General features: G+C 40.6%; 1 pseudogene; it reads right to left on the bottom strand.

Moving 5' to 3' along the window:
• Positions 1–959: 959 nt before the first annotated feature.
• On the bottom strand, positions 960–4,853 carry LOC112862721 (protein CRIPTO3-like; annotated as a pseudogene).
• Positions 4,854–5,252: the final 399 nt, after the last annotated feature.

Genomic DNA, 5,252 nt, shown 5'->3' with positions numbered 1-5,252 from the left:
AAAAAAAGAAAGAAAAGTGGTACGTGCATTCCTCAATACCTCCATAATATTGTGGATACTTTTCTCTCGAAAACATCTTTGCCTATTAGACTGCCTCCCACCATGACTGGAATTGTAGAAACTTTCAAGTAATGTGACATTCATGTGAAAGTGCCGCACTGGCATGACATTGCAGGATTCAGTCAACAAGACATATGCAACTTAACTCATCAGCAAGCAACCAGTAGAATCACATGTCCACAGATATATTAATACAAAGAATCAGATATGGAGTTCTCACTGGTGCAATTCTCTAAAGAGATTCTGAATAGAACAAAACCTAGAGATACTGGCCTTTGGTGTTTGCATCTGGCAAAGTTTGAGGATAGGATAATGAGTGTCAGCAAATACTGAAAATGCTTTGTTTATTTGCTTAGATATTCAAAGTGAGCCATTTGCCAAATTTGTGGACCCAAGGACAAGACTGAGACACAAACAAATGTTTCTTCTCAGCCAGTAATAGCTTCTAATACCATCTGGAAACCTACACCAGTTAAGAAAGAAACAAATATGCTTTTTTTTGCTTTCCTTCTAAGACCTCAAAGCTTGTAAATTTGGGGTCTGTTGGGGAGGGAAAAGACGAGAGTTCCAAAAATGGAGGCCCTCCAGAAAACTCAAGCCCCCTGGCAACCAAGACTTCAGATTGCAGAAGCAATCAGAGAGCATGTTTATGCCGATCTCAGTGGCTCAGGAACAAAATAGAGGTTGCTGCTATCTCTGTTCACACTGAAAGAGCTTCCCTGTGACCGAGTTTAGAGTTTAGTCCAACTCCGTAAATTACTAAGATATTTTTATTGATACCATGAAAGTGCACCCTCATTTCTCTATTGTCACAAAAGCATGTTGTTGAAACACTTAAAATATCTTGGCACACTTTAAAAGTGCTTTTTACAAAAGAGACATGAAATTAATGGTGCATTTCAGTCAACACGTCCTTTGCAGTGCTTTCTTTCCCCTTCCTCAAAGCCACGGAATAAAACAAAGTGGGTCCAAACAAGACCTCTGAACATTTCTGTGATGGGAATAACATCTGGGTAGTCAGGAATGGGAATCGATGTTGCAATCTCCTCTCCTACCCTAATGTACACGTGAACAGCATTAAGCTGGTTTTATCATTAGATTTCACTTTTCAGTGAAGTTTTAATTACCAACCCTTATAATGTCATTTCTGGGAGGGGGTCTTGCAGTTTACCTCCTATTTTCTTGCTTCCCAAATCTTTCTCTTGCTGTGTTCCAGCCTACTCTGTTTCCTGCCCCCATTCAGAAAGCTTCAGATCCAATGTGATTGCTCACCATTCCATCACCATCATTTTTTTTTTTTTTTGAACAGTGTATTATCCTAACCACACAACAGTTTCCAGCCATCAGGCACATAATCTTAGCTGCACATTAGCCTGGAAATGGGCTTTTCCCCCCTTTGGTTATCTTATCCATAACATGTGCAACTATTACCTCATTCACCCTTGTGCTGGTTCCAGAGATTAACCCCAAAACTGTCATGATAAATGCACAATTTAAAAAATAGTTTCCTCAAACTTCTTGTCAGTCTTGTTTTATATTTCATCCCCTGTTATGACATGGCTACTAGAACTTGCCATCTTTTATACTGTCTGGTTTCCAAACATTAGAGCCAAGTATGATGTCATATGGTCTAGTAGCATAACACTTATCTAAAGGAAAAAGCACATCCAGAGCTTTTCCCAATGTTTTTATTTGTTATAATAACACACAGAGCCCAAGTTAGAAAACATATTTTTAAAGGAAACCAATGAGACAAGCTTTAACCTTTAACCATGAAAAATATTCCTTAAAATTTCAAAGGAAAGACAAATTCTATCCCTTAGACACATTAGGCTTTGACTGACAGAGGCTTTTTCATCCGCATTCAATATTAGCAAGATCACTCCGCTAGTCAGGCTGCAATTTTGTCATAAGCACTGTGCAGGCATTATGGAAAATGTTAAGAAGTGTTCATGTCCAAACCAATTTAATATTTATTCTTTTTTAAAAAGGAAAATAAAACAACAACCAAGGTTCTCCCATTTTCTAATTAGCACCAGTGGCGTCATATTTAAATGCCATAAAGGGAAGATGGTGTCATGGGAAACAGAAGGCGTGGACCTAGGAACATGAGATGGGGAAAGTCTCTTATGTTTCCTCACTTATTAGAGATAATCTGTTCTATCTCTAAGTGCTTGAGGAAGAGCAAACAAATAATGCATGCAAACACACTTTAAAACTATAAAGTACTATAAAAACATATGGTGTCATCTCAGTCAATTTTCAGTCCCCACTCTTAATTTTTAAAACTATTGGAGTTGGCGCCCTGCATGCCATTTGCACTATGTACACCCTTCTCTCCGAGCATTGACCACACAGCAGTATGATATATCTACGTGATTGTTCCCCCTACACGCTTGCAAGCTCCCTCAATTCATCTTTATAGCTCTGCTGCCAAGGGCAACCTTGGGTCATGTCTGTTGATTGATTTACTTGCTAAGTGAGTACCTATATAAGGCCCCCAATTTTTATTAATTCATTTCTCATTTTCTCTGTTTTCATTAAAGCCTGAAGCTCTTGTCTTTGCCTCATTTTTTTACTGTCTACACAGAATGTTCATTTTTGTTCCACCTCCCCAAACTGCCTCTAGTGTTACTTTTCTGTGGACGAAGCACGGGGGGGGGGGGGGGGGGAGTAAACCTAAGAACCTGGGGATGAAGAACAAACATCTTCTAGTAGCAAAATTCCAAAATAGGAATCCAAAGTTGCAGACTACAGATACCTAACTTAGAGAGAAGGGAGTGGCTCTGGGATGCGGACTTCACCGTAGCTGATTACGGGTGTTGATATGGCTGAAGAAAGGATATGTCAGTCAGAAGAAGACAGTTATCACCAATGGATACATGGAAAAGAGAACCAGAACGATGGATATTGACAGAATGACTACCGCATTGTTGGAGAGAGAGGAAAGATACCCTCCAGTGGAGGGGGCCGCATCACACTTGGGTGAGGCAGTGAGAAGCACAAGAGTGTGAGATCCAAAATCACCTCAGGCTAAATCCCAACTCTATCATTTACCAGCTGTGTGATCTCTAAAAATTTTTTTTTTTCAAAATGTTTTCCAGTTTTATTGGGCATATTTACATGCACAATGTATTTAAACAATGGGTTTTACAATACGTAGTTATATCACTTGGTTTACAACCAAATATACTGTGAGTGTTCTCTCTTTTACAACAGTTAAAATACTTGCAAGGTACGGAGAAAACCTAATTTATTAAGCTCCCTTGTTGGGGAAATTTAGATAGAATTTTTTTTTCCAAAGACACTTCAATCTCTTTGCCAAGCATTGAGAAGAAAGGGGTGTCCTTGTCTTCTATAGCTTTCTATAGATAGAAACTTGCCTTCCAACTTAGCTTTTTAATTTGCTTCTCAGACCCATCTAATCATCAACCAGGTAATCCATTTTGGTTTGCCCAATTTCTTCCCCATTTGCTTCCTCTTTTCTAGTATCCCTGGTACACATGCGCACTTCCAATACTTCAGTGTCCTGTCCCTCACCTCTAATATCTGCCCCCTGCCCTCTCATCTGCTCACTTTACAGAGGCTTCCTTTCCTTTCCTTTTAAAGATGAGTTCTTGATTGATTTTGATCAACTCTCTACCCAAAGCTTTAGCCTCAATTCCATGTTAGGAGCAGCCTTTAATGATCTGAAGATAGAGTTCACTTGTTTAAAGGAAAATAAGAAGAAAAAACCCTTGGTAGAGCTACATGTATTAAGAAACATAGAACTTGGTCACAATGTAGATATGGCTGGCTTTTTTTAAAAAAAAGTTTTTTGGAGAGGGCAGGGCAGAGGAAAGTAGTTTGTACTTTAAGAAATGTTAGGGAAATGTTAGGGACCATGATGAAAATCTGTCCAATATTGCGAGGCAACTAACAAATGATTATCTCCCAGTTAGGGAATTGGAGTGACAGCCTTTACAGGTTATGAAATTGTATGACAAATATTGCATATGCAAGTGTCCTTTAACAGTAACTTTGAATTTAAAAAAAAATTTTATGTTTATTTTTGAGAGAGAGACACAAGCAGGGGTGGGGCAGAGATAGAGGGAGACACAGAATCTGAAGCAGACTCCAGGCTCTGAGCTGTCAGCACAGAGCCTGACTCAGGGCTCAAACTTATAAAATGCAAGATCACAACCTGAGCTGAAGTCGGACGCTTAACTGACTGAGCCACCCAGGCGCCCCAACAGTAACTTTGGATAGCAAGGCAGATGCCAGCTATCAAAAAAGTGGTGCCCAAAGATGCTTATTAATTCTGGAGTCCTGGAAACCAGGAAGTGCTCATCCATCACATGGGCCTCACACCCCGGTAGAAATGTCTGAGGAAAGCAGTGAAGTTGGCCGCACCAGCATTTACACATGGAACATCTCTTGGAGAGCCAGGTGTCATGGGAGCACAGACTCACAGTTGTCTTTGTGTGAATCATGCTCACAGTTCCAGCCATAGAAGGAGGGGGGCAGGCAAAGAAAGACCCCAGCATGTAGGTTCCTCCATTCAGACAGCAGGTTTTATTTAGCTCTTTACTGTCCTGGATTCCTATGGACAGCACAAATTGGAAAGACCAATGATGAATTGAAGGCTCCTCCTGGGACCAATTGCAATCATCTCTTAAGGCTGGGGTCTCCCTGGAGGGACATGCAAGTTCACGGTGGCTCAATGCAGCAACTAATTCCAGTTCAAATGCTTTGGAAATGGCCATGATGAAAATCACACTGCAAGAGAAATGCTCTATCTTTCTGTGGTCCATGGCTCGCTTTCCCCAGAAGGTCTTAGAGGAAGCAGGAGCCAGGATGTCCAGAGACAGGGGCTCATCACCAAGTTTTGTCCTAAGGAATGCTTTGAACTCAGCCAGGGACTCAGCCTTGCCTGGGACTCTCCTTCTCAACAACTACCACCTGTGTGATCTTATGTAAGTCACCTAACTGCTCTGATCTTTGTATTTTCATATGTAAAATATGAAAAACAGAGTGTTTATATGGGCACAGAGTGTAAGTGTGTTGGTTGTTTGCCCTTGGTGGGAAATGCGCCTCACTGCCCCTACTCAGCCTCACGAGAGGATCGTACCACATATCGCCAGCTCAGGAAAAGATCCAAATTCAAAATTCGAAGTAGGTTTTCTACTATATATCATCAGTAGCTATTTATT

This window comes from Puma concolor, chromosome B2, assembly GCF_028749965.1.
Source record: "Puma concolor isolate L17-30 chromosome B2, mPumCon1.1.hap2, whole genome shotgun sequence".
NCBI classification, from domain to species: Eukaryota; Metazoa; Chordata; class Mammalia; order Carnivora; family Felidae; genus Puma; species Puma concolor.
Note: the sequence above shows the minus strand (reverse complement) of the source record. Positions and strands in the feature narration are given on the sequence as shown.